The 25,032-nt window shown below is 42.2% G+C and overlaps 1 protein-coding gene across 2 annotated transcripts in view; it reads right to left on the bottom strand.

Moving 5' to 3' along the window:
* Positions 1 to 25,032, bottom strand: part of KIAA0930 (KIAA0930 ortholog) — a 434,726-nt gene that overhangs the window by 124,970 nt on the left and 284,724 nt on the right. The window lies entirely within an intron of this gene.

The following is a 25,032-nucleotide window of genomic DNA, read 5'->3' as shown; positions in this document are numbered from 1 at the left end:
ATAAGATTTAATGTTACTTCACAAAGAATCTGACAGGGAATGGATTTTGACAATGTTGCTATTATTGAGGTCCTATCAGAATCTGAATACACTTTTTTTCAGTTGAAAACTGTAAGAGGAAACATCTTAGCTGTGGACTATGACAGATCTGCCAAATATTTTTAGGCCAGTGTCCAATTTGCCATTTTTATCAAAAGTTTTAAAAAAGGTGATTTTAACACAGTTTAATCAGGCATTTACATTTGTTGTAAAGCAAGGTTTGATGAATATGTGCCATTGCTATAATTATTTTGCAGGATACTGTGATGTGTGTTGAGGTGTTTGCCATTATAGTAGACTTATGTCTGGTCAAGTTTAAGTGCTGTTTGTTTATTAATTGCCTAGAATTGTGGGATAGTGCAGGATAGAAATTTTTAAAATAAATTTTAAAATGGTGGTGTTCCATGAAGTATGTACGCAGTTTATGATGACACAGGACAACTGTTGGGCAGATTATTTACTTATCCTTCATCAAGTGCACTCTAAGGCATTATATTGTAATATCCCATGAAACACTACTCATACCTGTATACATAATGCCCACCCATATTAGCTCTGGGCCCACCCAAAATGTCAGGTCTGGCTACGCCACTGCTATGTCAGCAGCTAGAGTAACACTAGCTTCCTATTGGAAGACCCCACAAGTCCCTTCTTTGGTTAAGTGGTTGAATAAGTTGTGATATATTTGTGAAATGGAAAAATTGAGGGCTATACGTTGTAAAACTATATCTAAATGGGAGGTGGTTTGGGAGCCTTTTATTTCACATTGTTCCTTTTAAGCACAGTATTTTATGGAGGTGGGGGTGGGGTTTTTTCCCTTTCTCCTTCCCCCTTCTTTTTCAATGTAATTGCATTTGGGGTTTTTTCATAAATTACTATAAAATATTGAAGTTTTTTATATTGTGTTTTATTTAATATTATATGGGGGTATATGATACTTTACTGCAGTTTACTATTGTTTGCGTATGCTGTTGTGATTCACTCTTTGTATTGTCTTTCATTATTTAATAAAGACTTCTTTAATTTCAAAAATCTGTTTGGGGGAGTGACCGCTTCCCTTGCGCCCACCTAGCTATGCCTCTGCTTGTAACCTGGCTTGGCCAATGTTAGAAGCAGGATACTGAGCTAGATGGACCTTTGGTCTGACCCAGTATGACAATTCTTATGATTGCTTGACCTGGATGAGGTGGCAAACCTAAATAAAAACGTTTATTTGGATTATGTGACTCTGAAAAGTTGTTTTTTTAAATGTATTTTTAAAATGTTTTAAATGTTCTAAGCATGGTTGATGGTGAGTGTGGATAAGAAAGACAACTTCCCAGGGCACTAGCCCTCCATTCTGCTGCTGCTGCTGCTATAGCAAGGACTTAAAGGAGTTCCCTCTCTAACACGTCTGCTAGTGTGTGGCAATATCATACAGGCAGCAGGAACTTCAGAGGGGGATCCCATCCATTGGGACTACCTGGAGTGCAGCTTAACACAGACAACAACCTGATTCCAAGTGTAATACCTGACCCCTAGGTGGGTGGCAGTGCTTAACATAAGTTAACTGTTTGCAGTATTTAATAATTTTATAGTTTTTGCCTTTTTTTTTTTTTTTTACCTGGATGGGGATATTGTGTAACTTTTGCTTCTTTTTTGAACACTGCCCACCTCCAATCCAAGCCTAGGTTATCAGTAACAAGCCCTACCTGATTCATTTCTCTCCCCTAGCCAGAGATCAGGTGCTTCCTTCTTGTTGACTTGCCCATCACTGCTTCACACATTGACCTATATGTGGACAAAGCACAAAGCTGGCATGATTTTGACAATGATGGGCAAGACAGCAAGAGGTAAAGAACCTCTCTTTTTGCCAACAGAGACCTTGGAAGAGGAGGGGATGTAGCATTCCAGCAGCTCTGTGTAGCACTGTTTTGGTGGTCTGTGTGGATTTGTTCTTGACTATGGTAGACACTAATTTATTTATTTATTTTTAACTGCTAAGCAAGGATTAGGATCATCCTAGATGGGTTCCAACTCATGATTTTTTTGTTTTGTTAATTCCCTATGTTAATGGTTTTACTAACACAATGTCCCCTGGTCAGACCATCAGTTAATCAGTTTTAAATTTAAAGTTTTAATCCCAGCGAGAAATGAGTTGTCAATTCATGGGTCCAGACTGCACAAACTAAAATGGAGTCTAATGAATTCTTAGCCAACTAGGATAAGAGTCAGCCAGCTCTGCTAGAAGACATGAATATTATGACTTAGTTGATAATTGGAACACAGTTAATAATTAGGGACACACTACAAAAAGGTCTAAATCAGAGGTTTTGAAGTATATGCACAGTATACCTTGGTTACATTTAGAGGTAGCCTCTGCTAAATATATGTTAAGGAAAGCACAGTATGAATGGCGCTCATCTGCCTCTCAAATATCTGGGTTTAAAAAGGTTTGGACAGGTTCCTGGAGGGAAAAGTCTATAATCTGCTATTGAGACTTGGGGGAAGCCACTGCTTGCCCTGGGATTGGTAGCATGGAATGTTTGGTACTATTTGGGTTTCTGCCAGGTACCTTGTGACCTTCATTGGCCACGGTTGAAAACAGGATACTGGGCTAGGTGGACCATTGGTCTGACCCAGTTCTTAAACAGAAATGGAAAAAAAAACCCTGTTTTCAATCGTGGCCAAGGTACCTGGCAGAAACCCAAATAGTATCAACATTCCATGCTACCAATCCAGGGCAAGCAGTAGCTTCCCCCAAGTCTCAATAGCAGATTATAGACTATACCCTCCAGGAACTTGTCCAAACCCTTTTAAACCCAGATATACCAACCGCAGTTACCACATCCTCCAGCAACGAGTTCCAGAGCTTAACTATTCTTTGAGTGAAAAAAATGTTTCTTCTATTTGTTTTAAAAGTATTTCCATGCAATTTGAGTGTCCTACTTTTTGAATGAGTTGAAAAATCAATTTACCTCCACCTGCTCCACACCACTCAGGATATTGTAGACCTCAATCATATCCCATCACAGCTGTCTCTTTCCAAGCTGAACAGCCCTAACCTCCTTAGCCTTTCCTCACGTGGGAGCTCTTCTTTGAACTTTTTCCTCTCTAAGTTCCCCCAACCGTACCTACCATACATGTACCTCATTCTACTACAATATCACTTTTTTATTCATTCATACCATGTATTTGTTCAGACCGTAATCGGTAGCGCCGTTAACGGTTATATGTAAGCCACATTGAGCCTGCAAAAGGTGGGAAAATGTGGGATAGAAATGTAACAAATACTAATAATAACCTTTTCTAATTCTGTTATATCTTTTTTGAGATACGGCAACCAGAATTAAACATAATGCTCAAGGTGAGGTGGCACCATGCAGCGATGCAGAGGCATTATAATATTTTTGGTCTTATTTTCCATCCCCTCCTAGCATCCTGTTTGCTTTTTTTTGCCAACGCCACCATACACTGGGCAGAAGATTTCAGCGTATTGTCTACAATAACACCTAGGTCTTTTTCTGGACCCTAGCATCAGAACTATGATTCGGATTATTCTTCCCAATGTGCATCACTTTGCATTTGTCTACATTAAATTTCATCTACCATTTGATGCCCAGTCTTCCAGTTTCCTAAGTTCTTGCTGTAATTTTTCACTATCTGCATCCGTTTTGACAACTTTAAATTTGTACATGACACAAAACTAGTCAAATCACCTCACTCGTCATTTTGATTTTCAAATCATTTATAAAATATGTTAAATAGCAACAGTCCCAGTACAGATCTCTGTGGCACTCCACTATTTACCCTCCTCCACTCAGAAAAATGGTCATTTAACCCTACCCTCTGTTTTCTGTCCAATAACCAAATAATCCACAGAAGGACACTATCCATGACTCCTTAATTTTCTCAGGACTCTCTCATGAGGAACTTTGTCAAAAGCTTTCTGAAAATCTACATATACTATATCAATCGGTTCACCTTTATCCACATATTTATTCACTCCTTCAAAGAAATGAAGCAAATTGGTGTGGCAAGACCTCCCCAGCTGAATTCATGCCGACTCTGTCCCATTAAACCGTGTTCTGTAATTTTATTCTTTATAATAGTTTCCACTATTTTGCCTGGCACTGAAGTCAGGCTTACCAGTCTGTAATTTTCCAGATCACCCCGGAACCCTTTTTAAAAATTGGTGTTACATTAGCCACCCTTCAAGTCTTCAGGTACTACAGACGATTTTAACTACAGGTTACGGATCACTAGCAGCAGATCAAAAATTTCATGTTTGAGTTCCATCCAGTTTAGGTGATTTATCACTCTTTAACTTGTCGATTTGGCTCAGTACATCTTCCAAGTTCACCGAGGTTTCTTTCAGTCCTCCATATCATCACCCCTGAAAACCATTTCTGGTAAAAGTAGATATCTTACATCTTCATCCATAACGACTGAAGCAAAGAATTCATTCAATCTTTCCACTATGGCTTTGTCCTCCCTGAGTGCTCCTGTTACTCCTTCCTGATCTAACGGTCCCACAGATTCCCTCACAGGCTTCCTGCTTCTGATATATCTGAAAATAATGTTACTATGAGTTTTGGGCTCCATGGCAAGTTTTTCTTCATATTCTCATTTGGTCTTCTTGATCAATGGCTTTGCATCTGGCTTAACAGTGCTTATGTTGCTTCTTATTTTCTTAATACAGAACTTTTTTCCATTTTATGAAAGATGTTCTTTTGGCTCTAATAGCCTCTTTCACCTCACCTTTTAATCACACTGTCATTTGCTCTTTTTTCCACCTTTGTAAATATGTGGAGTACATCTAGTCTGGGTTTCCACGATGGTATTTTTAAACAATGTCCACACCTGGCTTAAAGTCCTAACCTATGCGGCTGATACTTTCAGCTTCTTTTTAACCATTTTCCTCATTTTGTCATAGCTGCCCTTTCAAAAATTAAAAGTTGCTACAGTACATTTCCTTAGTGAATTCACTCAAGTTTATCAGCTCAAATTTGATGTTATGGTCACTGTTTCCCAATGGATCCAACACCGTTACCTCCCATTCTATGTCCCGCATTCTACTAAGGATCAGAGCCAAAATAGCTCCCCCTTTCATTGGTTCCTGGACTAGTTACTCCAAGAAGCAATAATTTACTACATCTAGAAATTTTACCTCCCTAGCACTCTCTGATTTAACATTTATCCAGGCAATATTAAAATAATTGAAATCACCCATTATTATAATGTTGTCCAATTTGCCAGCTTTCCCAATTTCTGTAAACATTTTCATATATCTGTTTGTTCTGTCCCGGCAAACAGTAGTACAGCCATACCTAGAATTTCTATCCATATATCTCCAATCTTCTGTTTCATGCAGAATATTTATTTTGTTTGACTCAATTCCTCTAATATACAGTGCAACACCCCCTCCAATTTGATCCACTATTTAATTGCGATATAATTTGTACCCTACTAACAGTGTCCCATTGATTGTCCTCCTTCCACCAGGTCTCTGAAATGCCAATATATCTGCCTCTTCATTTAGTACTATATACTCCAATTCTCCTATCTTATTTTTAAGGCTTCTAGCATTTGTATATAGGTACTTCAATTTGTCTTTTTTCCTTCCATCTAGTACATAAGTACATAAGTATTGCCATACTGGGAAAGACCAAAGGTCCATCGAGCCCAGCATCCTGTTTCCAACAGTTGCCAATCCAGGTCACAAATAGCCGGCAAAATCCCCAAAATGTACAAAACATTTTATACTACTTATCCCAGAAATAGTGGATTTTCCCCATTTAATAACGGTCTATGGACTTTTCCTTTAGGAAGATGTCCAAACCTTTTTTAAACTCCGCTAAGCTAACTGCCTTTACCACATTCTCTGGCAACAAATTCCAGAGTTTTAAATTTACTACTTTATAGCTTCATTGCATGCCCCCTAGTCCTAGTATTTTTGGAAAGCATGAACAGTAGCTTCACATCTACCCATTCAACTCCACTCATTTTATAGACCTCTATCATATCTCCCCTCAGCTGCCTTTTCTCCAAGCTGAAGAGCCCTAGCCACTTTAGCCTTTCATCATAGGGAAGTCGTCCCATCCCATTTATCATTTTTGTCGCCCTTCTCTGCACCTTTTCTAATTCCACTATATCTTTTTTGAGATGCGGTGACCAGAATTGAACACAATATTCGAGGTGCGGTCGCACCATGGAGCAATACAAAGGCATTATAACATCCTCATTTTTGTTTTCCATTTCTTTCCTAATAATACCTAACATTCTATTTGCTTTCTTAGCCGCCGCAGCACACTGAGCAGAAGGTTTCAACGTATCATCAACGACGACACCTAGATCCCTTTCTTGGTCCGTGACTCCTAACGTGGAACCTTGCATGACGTAGCTATAATACGGGTTCCTCTTTCCCACATGCATCACTTTGCACTTGCTCACATTAAACATCATCTGCCATTTAGACGCCCAGTCTCCCAAGGTCCTCTTGTAATTTTTCACAATCCTCCCGTGATTGAACAACTTTGAATAACTTTGTGTCGTCAGCAAATTTAATTACCTCACTAGTTACTCCCATCTCTAGGTCACTTATAAATATGTTAAAAAGCAGTGGTCCCAGCACAGAGCCCTGGAGAACCCCACTAACTACCCTTCTCCACTGAGAATACTGACCATTTAACCCTACTCTCTGTTTTCTATCTTTTAACCAGTTTTTAATCCACAATAGAACACTACCTCCTATCCCATTACTCTCCAATTTCCTCTGGAGTCTTTTATGAGGTCCTTTGTCAAACGCCTTCTGAAAATCCAGATACACAATATCAACCGGCCAGTGGCGTACCAAAGGGGGGGGGGGGGCGGTGGGGGCAGTCCGCCCCGGGTGCACGCCGCTGGGGTGGGTGCTGCGCGCCGGTCAGCGTCGTTGGTTTCCATGCTCCCTCTGCCCCGGAACAGGAAGTAACCTGTTACTTCCTGTTCCGGGGCAGAGGGAGCATGGAAACAGACGTTGACTGGCACACGGCACCCCCCCCCCCAGCGGTGTGCACCCGGGGGGGTTCTTTCGCCAGGGTGGGGGGGGTGTCCCTTCACCGAGGGGGGGGGGGGGTCATGCTGTACGGGGGGGCGCTGCACCCGGGGGGGGCGGCGGGGCGCATCGGCGATCCGCCCCGGGTGTCAGCGCCCCTCGGAACGCCACTGCAACCGGCTCCCCTTTATCCCCATGTTTGTTCACCCCTTCAAAGAAATGTAGTAGATTGGTGAGGCAAGATTTCCCTTCACTAAATCCATGTTGACTTTGTCTCATTAATCCATGCTTTTGAATATGCTCTGTAATTTTGTTCTTAATAATAGTCTCTACCATTTTGCCCGGCACCGACATCAGACTTACCGGTCTATCATTTCCCAGATCTCCTCTGGAACCTTTTTAAAAAACCGGCGTTACATTGGCCACCCTCCAATCTTCCGGTACCACACTCGATTTTAAGGATAAATTACATATTTCTAACAATAGCTCCGCAAGCTCATTTTTCAGTTCTATCAGTACTCTGGGATGAATACCATCCGGTCCAGGAGATTTGCTACTCTTCAGTTTGTAGAACTGCCCCATTACATCCTCCAGGTTTATAGAGAATTCATTAAGTTTCTCCGACTCGTCAGCTTCGAATACCATTTCTGGCACTGGTATCCCACCCAAATCTTCCTCGGTGAAGACCGAAGCAAAGAATTCATTTAATCTCTCCGTTACGGCTTTGTCTTCCCTGATCGCCCCTTTTACTCCTCGGTCATCTAGCGGTCCAACTGATTCTTTTGCTGGCTTCCTGCTTTTAATATACCTAAAAAATGTTTTACTATGTGTTTTTGCCTCCGACGCAATCTTTTTTCGAAGTACCTCTTAGCTTTCCTTATCAGCGCTTTGCATTTGACTTGATATTCCTTATGCCATTTCGTATTATTTTCAGTTGGTTCCTTCTTCCATTTTCTGAAGGATTTTCTTTTAGCTCTAATAGCTTCCTTCATCTCACTTTTTAACCATGCCGGCTGTTGTTTGGTCTTCCGTCCTCCTTTTTTAATACGCGAAATATATTTGGCCTGGGCTTCCAGGATGGTGTTTTTGAACAGCATACACACCTGATGTAAATTTTTCACCCTCGCAGTCGCTCCTCTAAGTTTTCTTTTCACCGTTCTTCTCATTTTATCATAGTCTCCTTTTTTAAAGTTAAACGCTAACGTATTTGATTTCCTATGTATATTTACTTCAAAGCTAATATCAAATCCGATCATATTATGATCACTATCAAGTGGCCCCAGCACGATTACCTCCCGCACCAGATCATGTGCTCCACTAAGGACTAGGTCTAGAATTTTTCCTTCTCTCGTTGGTTCCTGTACCAGCTGCTCCATAAAGTTGTCCTTGATTTCATCAAGGAATTTTACCTCCCTAGCATGTCCCGATGTTACATTTACCCAGTCAATATTGGGGTAATTGAAATCACCCATTATTATTGTGTTGCCCAGTTTGTTTGCGTCCCTAATTTTCTTTAACATTTCTGCATCCGTCTGTTCATCCTGGCCAGGCGGACGGTAGTACACTCCTATCACTATCCTTTTCCCCTTTACACATGGAATTTCAATCCACAGTGATTCCAAGAAGTGTTTTGTTTCCTACAGAATTTTCAATCTACTAGTAAAGAAGGCCCGTTCAAAACACAATGAAATGGGCGCTAGCAAGGGTCCCCTCCATCCCTTCGTGTCTCCCTCCCTCCCGAGTTGCAGATGCCTTCCCTCGCAATTGAAGGCCCCCTTCATGGCGCTCCCACCGAGTTGTAGACTCCCCCCTCCCTCCGATTAGAACCCCCTCCGTTCGCGTTACTGGCTGCCCCCCCCCCCCCCCCCCGTGGCACGACCCTGTGGACAGCACCTTTACCTGCAGAAAACCTGGCCCGAAGCCTCAGCGTGCGTGTGGTGACGGAGGTGAACTTCTTTTCAGGGCTGCGGGGCGTTCCTTGTTGAAGGAGCATCTGTTGACGTGTCTATGCGTGCGTCTGATGTTTTTGGTTTTCAGTACCACCTTTAAGCTGATGACTCCCAGATCTACCTCTCCACACGAGAAATCTCAGCAGAAATTCAGGCCAAAGTATCAGCCTGCCTGTCTGACATTGCCGCCTGGATGTCTCAGCGCCATCTGAAACTAAACATGACCAAGACTGAACTTCTTATCTTTCCCCCTAAACCAACCTCTCATCTTCCCCTAACCCGTTTAAAAAGGCATACCCCACAGATCCAACTTAAATGCCTAATCTCTGCAACACAACCAAACTACAGCAAGTAATGGACATAACACAACTCTTCCGTTCTCCGATTCCCTAATGTGGCTGTGCCACATGAACTTGATCTTAACACAAGATCACTCTCTATTTGTTCACACCAGAGCCTGCAAAGGCCTCTCTGGTACTATGTAAGCCACATTGAGCCTACAAATGGGTGGGAAAATGTGGGATACAAATGTAACAAATAAACAAAATTCTCTATTTCTGTGTATAACACTCTCATCCTCCCTATCTCATCAGCTCGTAACCTTGGGGTCATCTTCTACTCCTCTCTCTCCTTCTCTGCACATATTCAGCAGACTGCCAAAACTTGTTGTTTCTTTCTCTACAACATCAACAAAATTCATCCTTTCCTTTCTGAGCACACTACCAGAACCCTTATCTACAATCTTATCACCTCTCGCTTAAACTATTGCAACTTGCTTCTCACAGGTCTCCCGTTTAGCCATCTCTCTCCTCTTCAATCTGTTCAAAATTCTGCCGCACGACTTATATTCTGCCAGTGTCGCTATGCTCATATTAGCCCTCTCCTCAAGTCACTTCACTGGCTCCCTATCAGTTTCTGCATACAGTTCAAACTCCTCTTGACTTATAAGTGCATTCACTCTGTAGCTTCTCAGTACCTCTCCACTCTCATCTGTCTCTACACTCCTGACCGGGAACTCCATTCACTGGGTAAATCTCTCTTATCTGCACCCTTCTCCTCCACCGCTAACTCCAGACTCTGTTCCTTTTATCTTGCTGCACCATAATCCTGGAATAGACTTCCTGAGCTGGTACGTCAAGCTCCATTTCTGGCTGTCTTCAAATCTAAGCTAAAAGCCCACCTTTTTGATGCTGCTTTTAACTCCTAACCCTTATTCACTTGTTCAGAACCCTTATTTTATCATCCTCACTTTAATATTTCCTTATCTCATGTTTGTCTGTCCTAATTAGATTGTAAGCTCTATTGAGCAGGGACTGTCTCTTCATGTTCAAGTCTACAGCGCTGCATACGTCTAGTAGAGCTATAGAAATGATAAGTAGTAGTAGTAGATGTGCTAGGGGTAGGTGGGAATGAAGACTGAACTAGAGGTTATCTGTTAATGCTGTGGCAGAACGTTCAAGTTTGAAAACTATGGGGAAAAAGAGTGCAGAGACTAGCTAATAAAGTTTGCTTTTTTAAAATTCTAATCGTCTATCAATAACCTACAATTCCTCTTTTAAACCCCAATCTTTAAGTTACCAAAGCACAGAGCAAAATAATGTTCACTTACCCAGAGAAACGTCCTCTTCTCTCAGAACTTCTCAGAAAGAAAGTGGGACCTTTCCTCTCTATATAAGTTTTGATTCTAAGGGGACTGCTTCAAACATACCCTTTGAAACTAACCCAGTAATCAGATTGCCTAATAACCTTTGCAACTATTCTACTTCCTCACACCTTAATTAACACTTATTTCAGGTCAGTAGGAGTGCTACTATCTCTCTAGCAGCCACAGAACAGAAAATAACTTTCTTTTGTTTGAGCCCTTCTACTAATCTTTTTAATGCTCTTGGCTGAAACAATTTCTAAGTGCATTCTATAAACTATACCTAGATTTTGGAGCAGTTTATAGAATAAGCCTAGCGGGTTTACAGAATACACCTAGCCGCCATGACTGCGCCTAACTCTAGGTGCATCCATTTACGCCAAGTAAAACTTAGTGTAAATACCGGCGACTAATTAGGCACAGAGCAGATGTATTCTAGAACCCTGTGTGTAATTTTTCAGAATGCCCACAACCTGCCCATTCCAAGCCCATGGCCACACCCCCTTTTTGCCAGCACACATTTGAATTTACACGTACTACTTAAAAGAATACGCTTAGCAAATTGTGCACATAAATTCTAAACTCTAATTAGTGTCAATAATTGCTTAAGTGGCAATTATTGGCGCCGACTGGCTCGTTAAGATAATTAAATTGTGCATGGAAATCCAGAATGTGAACAGATTTGCATGGGCAATTTCGGTAGCGCTATATTGAGTCTGGGGGATAATGCAATACCAGAGAAAAAGTGATGCATACCCTCCTGTACTGTGCAAAGTAGAAAGACAACAGATGAACTTTCAAAAATGGACACATTCCAATCACATTACAAATTAAACAAAAATGGAAAATAAGGCTACTCCTTGTTAATGGACTAATTCAATATCATTTTTGACTAGTTTTTGAAGCCAAAACCACCTTCTTCGGGTCTGGTTTTGTCCTCTGAAAGCTAGTAAAAAAAGAAAATGTGTTGAATTAGTCCAATGAAAGGATATCACCTTATGTTCTGTTTTTTCCTTAATTTTAATTTATTAACCTTTAAACTAGACTAACAGCACTACAACACTACTGTATCCTAAATTAAAAATAAGATTATCTTCTCTACCTTTGCTGTCTGAGCATTTAATTTTTCTAATCATGTAGGTCCTAGTCGCAGGCTACTTCTTTCCTTTAAAAGCATCTCCTGGGGAGGAAGTGACGTCACGGAGACAAATGGCCGCCTAGACGAGTAGCTCCAACATTCACCTACCTTACAATAGAATTACTCGTGCTCACAATAGCTTGAGTTTGTCAGCGGTATAGTGGAACCGCTCAGCGAACCCCACGGATCAAAATGAGCAAACTCCTTTCATCGCAGCCGCGGGGGAACAAGAGAAAAGCGCAGAGACGGACGGCGAGGAGTCTTTCACACCCTGTTTCCCCGACGATGTCTGACTCCGACTCGGCTGCTTCCCACGTGGCGCCGCGCCGTCCCGCGTTGAAAAACAGCCCGTCGAAAGAGCTAGCTCGCTGTTTGGATGCACTCCGCGAGGAAATAAAAGCTTCCAAGGTGGAAATTTTGGAGCATGTGGATGCCATAAGTTTGGACCTTAAAGAGCTAAGAGGGCGAGTTGAAACCCTAGAAGAACGCGTGGATGAACTGTTGGAATGTAATTGTATTTTACATGCATTGCCTGTCACCTATTATTTCTCTGTGATTACTCTGTGACCTCTGATGTGAATTACTTAGTGAGGTCACACAGCTATGCAACTTCCTGTAGGGGTTAGATGCAGCAGACACAGCACATGCAGCACATGGAGCTCATGATCTCTCCTAACCTGAGAGGATCTATGGTGGTGTGAGCATCCATTACCATCTAAGCACATGGAAGGAGCTGATAATACAAATGTATAGTAATATGTATATATAAGCCTGTCTGATTATAATCTAACTACAAACTGTGAGTAAACAGATGTTTTGTTACTTCAACTTTAAAGTGACTCAGCAGTGAATTATTCAGGGGTGAATGAGAGAGAGATGAAGAAAGAAATTAACATTTCTAAAGCTGAAGCTGTGTGTACTAAAATCTGCTAATTATTTACTACAAATAATCCAACAAAAGGGTTATGGGCCCAGGGCTCAGGAATTGAAAAAGAAGAGAAATATTACCAGGCAGAAAAAAAGGCCACATTTTTCTCTTAAGTTTTAAAGGAAAGATTCAGTCTGTCTCTCTCTCCCCCCACACAGCAGACAGAAGGCTAAGAAAATGGCTGAGGGAAGAAATTCACCATTGTTCTATTCTCTCAAGGTGCCTAGATTAACTGAGTTTAATTATCAGCAGTGGGAATTAAGATTCATATGTTTCCTTCGAGCAAAAGGATTACATATATGCTTAGACCAAGACAGAACAGCTGAAAATATGGCTGAATGGGACAATGCAAACTATTATGTGAAGTGCATGCTTTTGGAAGCTCTCTCAGAGAAACAAGCCATATTAGTGGAGGGAAAAGATACACCAAAGGACATTTTATATAAACTGAGAACTATGTATGCAACTACATATGCAAAGCAGCAACCAATTTGGCTGGCAGAGTTGAATGAAACCAAATTAAGGGATAAAAGTAAATGTAATGATCACATTATGCATCTTATGTCTTCATTTCAAAAGCTAGAACTTTCTGGAATTCCCATGTGTGATGCATTGAAAAGAGCATTTCTTTTTACCTCACTATCAAAGAAGTTTGATGTTTTTAGGTCTGTAAATGAGGCCATTGAAGGGCAATCTTTTGAACAGACAACATCAAAACTAAGGCAGGAATGCATAATAAATGATTCTGAGGAGATGTGTTCTCAAAGCAAGTCAGAGAGAAATGAAACAAATTTCTTGGCAAAGAACAGAGGAAGGCGGAGCTATGGGAAAACTCCACCCAAGGGCAAGCTGATTTGCTACTCATGTGGAAAGGAGGGACATGTATCTAAATGGTGTAAGGAAACACAAAACACTCCCTCTAGCTCACCTAAGCCAATGGAACTAAAGAATTTTCAAACCAGGAAATGTATGAAGGACAAAGATAAACACAAGGGCTTTCTAATGGCAGAAAAATCTTTGACTATGGTAAATAATAATTCAAATGAAAGTACTTGGATTTTGGATTCAGGGAGCACATGCCATCTAACCAATTGTAAGGATTTCTTTCAGGAAATGTGTCCAGAGGAAGGTATTCTTAAAACTGCAAACGCAGGGACTGCTAAGATCCAAGCCAAAGGTATTGGATTCTTAAAATGCAAAGTGTCTAATGAAGTTAAAGAAATTCCTGTAAGTGATGTCTTGTATATTCCCCAAGCAGTTTGCAATATGCTTAGTGTATCTACATTAGATAAGAAGGGATTTGTGATTCATTTTGAAAATAGTAAGTGCACAATCTCTAAAAATGATGAAGTGTATGCTGAAGCTTTTATGCATAATGATGTTTATAAACTGAGCATTTCAGGTGAAGCCTCACATCTGGCGCAAGTGGGGAAGAATGATGGTAAATGTAGTCTGGAAATCTGGCACCGCCGCCTGGGACATCGTGATTCTAAGGTGATCCAGGATCTTTACAGTAAGCAACTGGCCACCGGCATTCAGATAAGTGCAGATGCTGGTAATATGGAGAAATGCATAGACTGTGTTACTCAAAAAGGTGTGAGACCCTCATTTCCTGCATACACAGGAAATAGGAGTAATAAAGTGCTGGACTTAATACACAGTGACTTATGTGGACCGTTTAATATCCCATCATTGGGAAATAACAGATTTGTGCTAATATTCTTGGATGATTTCTCTAGATATTGTGTGGCCTATTTGCTGAAAGAAAAAAGTCAAGTCACAGACATGCTGAAGAAATACGTAGCCATGGTGAGCAATAAATTTGAAAGAAAACCAAAGGTTCTTCAGACCGACAATGGTGGTGAGTTCACTTCACAAAGCATGCGCACATTTCTAGAACAAGAAGGCATTCAGCATATCACAACAGTAGCTTATACACCAGAGCAAAATTCTGTTGCAGAGAAAAAATTTAGGTCAATTGTGGAAATGACCAGATGTATGCTGTCAGATAGCAATCTCCCTAAAAGACTATGGGGGGAAGCCATTCTCACAGCAGTGTACCTACAAAATAGAATGCCAACTAAAGGCGCTGAGCGCACACCACATGAGACATGGCATGGTAGGAAGCCAAACCTGTCACACATAAGAACATTTGGAAGTACAGCATATGCTCATGTACCAAAGCAAAGAAGGCATAAGCTGGATTCCACAACAGAAAGGGGCATTTTAATTGGCTATGCTCCAGGACACAAAGGATATAGAATTTTGAATCTGAAAACTGGCATTGTTGGCATAAGACATGTTACATATTTTGATGAAAACAAAAGGGTTGATAAAGGCTGGATTATCCCAGATGAGCCTTATCATCCAGAATATGAAACTAGAACCATAATAGACATGCCAGTGTATATAAATGCCATACCAAGGCAGATGTCTGAAAGCAACTCATCTGTATCTAACGAGGAACAGGCAGAGGAAGCAGACACAGAAAGGATCATTGAAGAAGACAGTACAGTTGGAGAAGGGGAATCAATTGGAGAAGAACTCTCAGATATAGAGGATGCAGAAAGGTCAGACCAACCTGTTGTCAGACGCTCATCCAGGGAAAACAAAGGTGTTCCACCCCCAAGACTGTCTTACCTAACAAAGTCAGCAGAAGCTCAAGAGCCCTTAACATGGGATGAGATTGAGAAAATGCCAGCAGAAGAAGCTGCTGAATGGCATAAAGCTGCACAAGAAGAAATTGATGCATTGGATAAAAATAATACTTGGATTCTTACAAAATTACCTCCTGGCAAGAAAGCTATAGGATGCAAATGGGTATTCAAGTTAAAAAGGAATGCACAAGGAAAAGTGGAAAGGTATAAAGCCAGACTAGTGGCAAAGGGATATCTTCAAAAATATGGAGAAGATTTTGATGAAGTGTTTGCACCTGTAGTGAAACACACGACAATCAGAACACTTCTGAGCATTGCAGTCTCAAAAGGCATGCAAGTCAACCACATTGATGTGAAAACAGCATTTCTTCACGGAGATATAACTGAAGACTTGTACATGGAACAACCAACAGGTTTCATAAATACAAAACAAAGACAGCTAGTGTGTAAATTAAACAAAGGTCTTTATGGATTAAAGCAAAGTGCGAAATGTTGGAATGAAAAATTGCATGAAATATTGACAAATTTAGGATTTAAGCAAGGTGAAGCAGATAAATGCTTGTACACTAGGTGCACAAATGGACAATATGCATACATTTTAGCTTTTGTTGATGATCTGCTCATTGCAAGCAAAAGTGAGCAAGAGTACAAGGACATTGTAAAGTGTTTAAACCTTTATGTTGAGATAAAAGAACTTGGTAATGTGTCATACTATCTTGGTATAGAAATTGAGAAACAAAATGATGGTTCTTATCTTCTAAGCCAGAAGCAGAAAATAAATGAGCTTATTGAAAGCTTAGGTATGCAAGATGCCCAAGTTGTAAGCACTCCCATGATCACTGATTTTCTGAAGGATGAAACAGTAAGAGAACCTTTACCAGATAACATCCAATATAGATCAGCCATAGGTAAGCTTTTATATCTAGCTACCACATACAGGGCTGATATAGCAAATGCAGTAGGAATTTTGAGCAGAAGGGTCAGCTCACCTACCAAATCAGATTGGACTGCAGTTAAAAGGATGGTAAGGTATTTAAAGGGTACCATTGATTGTAAATTAAAGATTTCAGCCAATAGTAATCCAAAACTAATATGTTACTGTGATTCAGATTGGGCAGGGGATCATTCTGATTATAAATCCACAAGTGGATATGTGTTTATGTATGGAAATGTACAAATTTCATGGGCCAGTCATAAACAAAGTATTGTGAGTTTGTCTTCTACAGAAGCTGAATATGTGGCCGTATCGGAAGCGTGCAGAGAACTGATGTGGATTGAAAAACTTATGCTGGATTTTGGAATAGCTGAAAAGAGACCAATCCAGATAATGGAAGATAATCAGAGCTGCATCCGACTGTCACAGAATGACAAGGTTCAGTCACGCACCAAGCACATCGCAACGAAATACCACAACGTGCGAGAGTTGGCGAAAGAAGGGGTCATCAGTCTACACTATTGTCACACCAGTGAGATGACAGCTGACATCATGACCAAACCGTTACCCAGAGAACATTTTGTGAATCTGCGTATAAAGCTTGGACTTTGTATGAATAAATAATTGCATGACAGTTATGCATGAGAAGGGGTTTGTTGGAATGTAATTGTATTTTACATGCATTGCCTGTCACCTATTATTTCTCTGTGATTACTCTGTGACCTCTGATGTGAATTACTTAGTGAGGTCACACAGCTATGCAACTTCCTGTAGGGGTTAGATGCAGCAGACACAGCACATGCAGCACATGGAGCTCATGATCTCTCCTAACCTGAGAGGATCTATGGTGGTGTGAGCATCCATTACCATCTAAGCACATGGAAGGAGCTGATAATACAAATGTATAGTAATATGTATATATAAGCCTGTCTGATTATAATCTAACTACAAACTGTGAGTAAACAGATGTTTTGTTACTTCAACTTTAAAGTGACTCAGCAGTGAATTATTCAGGGGTGAATGAGAGAGAGATGAAGAAAGAAATTAACATTTCTAAAGCTGAAGCTGTGTGTACTAAAATCTGCTAATTATTTACTACAAATAATCCAACATGAACAAGAGGAACAACATGGCGCACTGGGAATGCAGATTACTCAGCTGCAGGAACAAGCTGAGGACTTTAAATACAAACTGGATGACTTGGAAAACAGGGGAAGGAGGCACAATTTGAGATTTCGTGGGGTCCCAGAGGATGGGAATGTGGAAAATGTCCAGACCATGGTGCGAGCCTTATGTGAACAGATAATGGGAGAGACCTGGGATCCAGCTGAGGCGACCATGGATCGAGCACACAGAGTGCAGGGTACTCGAGCGGACAATAAGCCAAGGGATATCCTTGTTCGCTTCTCCTCTTATGCATACAAAGAAATGATACTGCAGAAAGCAAGGCGGCTTCCAGCACTGGTCTTCAATGATGCACAGGTCGCGGTGTTTCAGGATCTCTCACTGTTCACGTTGACACAGAGGCGTGCTATGAAGCCAGTGATTGAGATCCTGAATAAGGAAAAAATTGCTTACAGATGGGCCTTTCCATTTGCAATTTGCTTTGAAATCAAGGGCAAGCATTGGAGAAGCCGGAAGGTGGCAGATACTTGGAGGAGCCTATACAAGATGGGCCTGACTGCGGTGGAAACGGTGCCTACGGTGGTGGCTCCCACGACCAAGGCACGCTTACAGAAGTGGAAGAGGGTCCCGCAGAAAGCGAAAACATCAAATACCAAGAAGTGACTGTATTAACAGGACTGTGTTGCTTAATTACATGTTCTTCTCTTTCATTGCAGGGTGCTGATGTATTTGATGGCTTAGAATTTTTATGCAGAATATACTTTAAATGGTGGGTGGGGGTGAGTAGTAACTGTGTAGTAAAGAGGGGTAGGTGTGTGTTTATAAGGTGGGGAGAAGTCTGGGTGGTATTTGCTTTGGGGGTTGCTTTTCTCTAGTATCCCATGCGGCGCCTATGGGCGCTACTTGGTGGAAGAACCTGAGGGGGGAAGGGAGGGGGGATAGAGAGGGTGGTGGAGGGTGAGCTAAGGGAGGAGGGGAGTTAGCTAAAGGAGAGGGGACCCTACACTTGTCACGTACCTTTCTACGAATATACGGCCTAACATGTGAATCCTAAATGACAGATTATAAATTTTTTAGTTATAATATAAAGGGGCTAAATTCTCCATACAAACGACATGCTTTACTGCGCGAGTTGTGCATGGCAAAACCACATGTGGTTTTTCTGCAAGAAACCCATCTTATACGAAAGTACGAGGGGCTACTAGTCTCGAAGCAATACCCAAAGGTGGCCTGTGCTTCTGATACAACAGGAGCAAAAAAAAGAGGGGTTGCTATCCTGTTTCATAAAGATGTCAATGTGCAAATATTACACCAGAGAAGGGACAAAGAGGGGAGATTTCTATTTTTGCATGTAATGCTGGAGCAGGAGGAGTTCACATTGGTTTGTGTATATGCACCCAATGAGAAGCAGGAACGTTTTTTCCTCAGACTTCAAAGGGAGATGCAGACCTTTGCCAGGGGTAGAGTGCTGGTGGCAGGAGATTTCAATGCCACTATGCAACCTGGTTTGGACCGCTCGTCTCCTCCTGCTCCGGTAGATCACAAGCTCTCTCAGGCTCTGAAAAATCTCGTTGAGGGGGTGGGTCTGTACAATGTGTGGAGGTTGGGCAACCCTAGAGGGAGAGACTACACTTATTACTCTCAGGTACATCTCATGTACTCCAGACTGGATTATATCTTCCTTGATAAATCATTGTCAGAGGGGGGGGGGAGATTCCTCCATAGGGGGTATTACCATCTCGGACCATGCTCCGGTCTGGACGACTATCCCCTCCTTGAGGGAGGAGGCTAGAGAAAAGAGATGGACTTTTAATAATAACTTATTACAAGACCCAGAGGTTCGGGCCAGCTTTCTTCCAGTCTTGAAAGAATATTTTGAACTTAATTGGGACTCCGGACCGCCAGTTGACATAGTGTGGGATGCCTTTAAAGCTGTCTCGAGAGGGCATTTTATAAAACATGCAAGTATAAAAGCCCGAGCCCACAGAACACGCTTGAAGCAATGTATGGAGCAAGTGGGTGCTTTGGAGGTTAGATACAGGGCGTCTGGCTCTGTGTCTGATTATCGAAAGCTACAAGCGAAGCGGTTGGAAATTGCAGCCCTACATGAGGCAAGTCTTAAATTTGTGCATGCAAGGTTAAATCAGGTTTACTATGAGTGTTCCAATAAGCCTGGAAGGTTGTTGGCCTCCAAATTAAGAAAGATGAGAGTTGACCGACATATTATGAGGGTAAGGGATGACAAGGGAGTCATGATACACAAATCAGCACAGATCAGAGACCGTTTTGCCAAATATTATGAGGTACTATATAAAGCGGATGCTGCTGTACAGACTGGGGGCATTGAGGACTATCTGGCGAACAGGAACCTGCCGATTCTGTCTGATTTAAAGCGGGAAGAACTTGAAGCGCCTGTGAGGGTGGATGAGGTCATTAGGGTTATTAAAGCATTACCGACGGGTAAGGTGCCAGGTTTGGACGGGTTTACAAATGAGTTTTACAAGGCATATGTGTTTGAATTAGCGCCTTACTTGACGATGATCATTAACTCAGTGAGAGAGGGGGCTCCCTTTCCCAAGTCGATGATGGAGGCCTGGGTGGCGGTAATACCAAAGCCTGGTAAAGATAATACGGACTGTGCCTCTTATAGACCCATATCTATACTCAATACAGATATTAAAATATTGGCAAAGATATTGGCAAACCGGTTGGGGCATATGCTCCCTGGCTTAGTTCACCCAGACCAGGTGGGCTTTGTAGCACAGAGGCAGGCAATGGATAATATACGCCGAACGATAGACCTAGTGTATGCAGCTCAGACAAAACATCGGCCATTGGTGGTGCTTGGGTTGGACGCGGAAAAGGCGTTTGACCGGGTGCACTGGGGGTACTTGGATAAGGTTCTACATAGGATGGGGATAGGTCAGATTTTCAGAACGTGGATCAAAGCACTATACTCTTCGCCCCAGGCGTGTGTGAGAGTGAACGGTGGAACCTCGGGCTCCTTCATGCTTGGACGAGGAACCAGACAGGGATGCCCGCTGTCCCCCTTACTATTTGATCTGGCTATGGAGCCCTTGGCGGCAGCTATTAGGGAAAACGATGATATCTCGGGAGTGCGGGTGGGAACTCATGAATACAAAATTGCCCTGTTTGCGGATGACGTGCTCTTGTCCCTCACAAATCCTTTGATTTCCCTTCCAAACTTAATGAAGGAGATTGAGGAATATACCAAGATCTCAGGTTATAAACTCAATGTTAGTAAATCAGTGGGATTAGCTGTAGATGTACCACAGGATGTGAGGGACTCCTTGCAGACGACCTTCACTTTTAAGTGGGCAAGCAGTGCCTTAAGTTACCTGGGGGTGAAGATTCCAGGGGATTTGTCTGAGCTGTTTACTGTTAACTACCCGGTTCTTAAGAGAGAGGTACAAGGAGATTTGGACAGATGGCAGACCATGGGTTTATCCTGGTTTGGGCGCATAGCTGCGATCAAAATGAACATCCTGCCGCGTTTCTTATACCTGTTTCAAGTCCTCCCATTGCGGCTGCCCCGGTCTTTCTTGTCGGGATTGCAGGACATGCTGATTAGATTTGTCTGGCATCGGAAACGACCGAGGCTGCCCCGGGCTTTTCTGTACAGGTCTAAGCGGGAGGGAGGGCTCGGAGTGCCAAACTTGTATTGGTACTATTATGCGGCGCAGGCTAGAGCGGCTGTAGATTGGTTTAGAAAAGAAGATTTTAAATTGTGGGTCAATCTTGAGCAAGAACTGACGGGTTCTAGGTCCCTAGGGCACTTGATGTGGATGCTGAGTAAATATAGAGGACGGGTAGACAGGTTCCCATCAACAGTTCAGGCCACATTTTACTACTGGGACCTTATGTTCCCAGAACGTCAGCCTCCAGTATCTGGCTTGGCCCCAATAGTGGATAATCCCTTGTTTGAGCCGGGTATTGGTAATAACACTTTTTGCAGATGGGCAGAGGCTGGATTGGACATGCTGGGGCAGATACATAAAGGCGAGAATCTCATACCCTTTGACACATTGATGGATGATTTTGGGCTCCGGCCCAGTGATCGCTTTGCCTATTTACAGTTGTCACATTTTCTGAAAGGACCAAAGTATAGAGCTTGTATGGGTCGCGAAGTGCACCCGCTAGAGGAGGCGTGTGTAGCTTTGCAGGGTACGCGTGGACTGATCTCCTTTCTTTATAGATATCAGGTAGCAAATGCTAAACCTTCTGTCTTACACAGGAGGAGATGGGAGCAGGAGTTACAGTTTACTCTATCAGACACAAAATGGCAGTTTCTGGAAAAGAGGATCGTGAGATCTTCAGTAGCGGTGACGCTGCAAGAGAACGCTATTAAGGTGTTCTACCGATGGTACTTGACACCGGTACGATTACACCACATGTATGCCAACGTGTCAGGGGAGTGTTGGAGGAATTGTGGGGTAGTGGGAACTATGGGTCACATATGGTGGTCATGCCGCAAGGCACAGGCATACTGGAGAGGAGTACAGAATCGCTTGCAGGTGTGGCTGGGATGTTCTGTGCAGTGACATCCCTTGGTTTTTGTACTAGGACAGAGGCCGGAAGGCTGTACATCTGATCAGTGGCTATTGATAAGGGACTCTTTACATGCAGCTCGGTTAAACCTGGCACAACACTGGAAGTCACCGATAGTCCCCTCATTGGTGCGATGGATAACAAAACTGCATTATATATGTGAGATGGAGAGATTAACTGCAGAAAAGCGCAAAACTAAGATTACATGGGCAAGGATTTGGGAACCATTTTTAAAGGGACATGTGCGATGAAAGATGTGAACAAGTGACGGAGGGCGGCCGGGGGGGGGGGGGGGGGGGGGAGAGAGAGGGACGAGATAGTTGGTGGGGGGGATAGTACTTGGGGGGGATTTATTACACACTAAAATGGAAAAAATTTGAAGTTGAAATAGTTTTGGTTTAAGCATTTTTGTTTGCTGGTGTCTAGTTTTGTTCAGACTTATGGATGTGATTTGATATAAATGTTATATATTGCTATGTACTGAGTTGCGTGACTATTGTACTGGTTAAACAATTCTCAATAAATACTTCCATAAATCAAAAAAAAAGCATCTCCTGTTCATTTTGTTATTTTTCTCTTTCATTATGTCTGCTACATCCATCTCTGATAACTGATCTTTTTCTTTCAGCTTTCTTCTATTTTTTTCTGCCTCTTTAATTTCAGATTTTATTCATTCTTACTATTCCGCCTTCAGTCTTCCTTTATTCATTGAATCCACCTACAGCTTTCCATATCTTTTTTTCATCTACGTCTTCCCATTCCCCTTCCTCTTATTCCCCAGTCTTTCATTTACTCTTCTGTCTCTCCCCTTGCATCCAACATCTCCTCTTGTCTCTTTCTCCCCCAGCTAATCAGTATTGCCCCCATCTCCCCATCTAGTATTACCCCATCCAGCATTACTCCACTCTCTCTCTCTCTCTTCTCCCCCATCCAGCATTACCCCATTCTCTCTGTTTCTTCAATCCCATCCAGTATAACCCTGTTCTCTCTCTATCTTCAACCCCATCCAGCATTACCCTGTTTCTCTGTGTCTCTTCTCCCCCATCCAGCAATACCCTGTTTTCTCTCTCTCGGTTTCCTCTCTCCTATCCAGCCTTTCCCCTTCTCTGTCTCTCTTCTCCCTTTATCCAGCATTACCCCATTTTTTCCTCTCTCTTTTTCTTATCCCATATCCAGTATTACTCCGATCTCTCTCTCCTCCCTCATTCATTATTACTGTATCATTCAAGCCAGCATCAATCATTTTCTCTCTTCCCTCCTCTCTCCCACTCACCCACTTGCAAATTAACCTGGCCGGTGGCAGGCCAGAAGCATTTAGCTATGAATCCAATGTGAAGACATGCGGGACCAGTTTCCTGTGTGCACTGCCACTAGCTCTGCCGATCACGCCTCTCCGACGCAGGAAGGTTACGTCAGAGGAGGTGCGACTGTCAGAGCTAGTGGTGCACAAGCAGGAAACTGGGTCTATGCGTCTTCACATTACTTTTAGTGCTGCCAACCTCAGAGGACAACACACCATGCAATGGTGGCACCAGGAAAGAGAGAAGGGTCAGAGTTGTAGCTGGGGAGGCTTGTTCTCCCCAAGTCTCCAATACAGGGCACCTATGCTTGGACACATTACTGGTTCCTTCACTAGCTTAGGCACAAAAGGTCCTGTTATCTATCTATACCTACTTAAAGGAACTGCTGGGAATATCAGTGCTCAAGTTATGATATAGTTTACATTTGGGTGTTATTTTCATGTATGATATTAGTATAATACTTGGTTTGTTACCTACATTTAAGTGTTTGTGAATTTAAGATGATGTATGTTTTAAGGGAACTGAGAACTTCTGCTGAATGAGATATACATGCTTTAAAAAAAAATAAAATCAGAGAACTTACAAGCTAAATTCCAAATCAGGAGGTTAGCAACTCCAGTCCTCCTCAGGTATAATAATACTATCAGGTCCTCAGGGTTTCCACTCTGAATGTGCACATAGTACACGGCCTCCACTCTAAGCAATATATCTCATACATTTATTGTAGAAATCTTGAAAACCCAACTGGAAGAACTGGCCCAAGGGTTATCTGATGCCCTAGGAGAACCTACAGCTCTGTGCTCCACCCCCAAAGGGTGACTAAAGGCCCTACCGTGTAGTCCAGCATTGCCCTTTCCCCTCTTCCACCCCCCTCCCAAAACCAGGTTGCCAGTTATCACCCCTTCCCCCCATCCCCCTTTCCCACTTCTACAAGTGCCAGGGGACATTAAACTGTCCAAGACAGGTTTAGAATGACAGACCTGAAGTTGTGGTACGCTGTTCCACTGGAATTGATAGTGTTATTCAGTTTTTTAAAATAAACTGAATAACTTGGTTCTATAGAAAGATCTTTAGCAAACTATAATGAGGTCATGGGAGAGTGAGTTTGTTGGCCTTGTGTTTGGTGAATTGAGGATATAGTTTGTGGGAAATGCTTTGATTAATACGTGTATATACACATTCATTTGAATAGGGAGTAGGGGCTGAAATGCATGACCACAAAAGTGGGGCTATATGTAAAAAACAGTCACTCGTTGGTAGGGCTGATCATATAATAGCCCTAGTCCGTTCGCTTTAAATAGGAATAGTTATCCCCCCAACGGGTATAATCTCTCAAACAGGGATATGCGCAGACTACAGAGGTAACATCTTTGAGGCTGAAATGTTTTCCAAGTCAAAAGACCACTCAGGAAGATCTGAAGAACTATCACTGGGTGCAACTTTTCAGTTATTCCAGACATGTCATTGCTGTGCTGTCCTACTAGCCTGATGATCTGGCCTACTGGCATCAAATCTGTAGTGCCCACCAAGTGATGAACACCTGTGGTCTATGTTCTTGTTTCAGCAAAAGGCACTTTGCAAAAGATAAACCAAACAATATCATCATGATTCCAAAAATCCATCCTCCATAAGTATCAAATTTGAGATAGTCAACAAATGACAAAGAAAAGGTTCAAGACAGTTCACTTGTGAAGTGATACTTCCTCCATTACTCCCCCTCTTCTAAGCTGTTATT

The sequence above is a fragment of the Microcaecilia unicolor genome, chromosome 9, assembly GCF_901765095.1.
Source record: "Microcaecilia unicolor chromosome 9, aMicUni1.1, whole genome shotgun sequence".
Taxonomy (NCBI): domain Eukaryota; kingdom Metazoa; phylum Chordata; class Amphibia; order Gymnophiona; family Siphonopidae; genus Microcaecilia; species Microcaecilia unicolor.
Note: the sequence above shows the minus strand (reverse complement) of the source record. Positions and strands in the feature narration are given on the sequence as shown.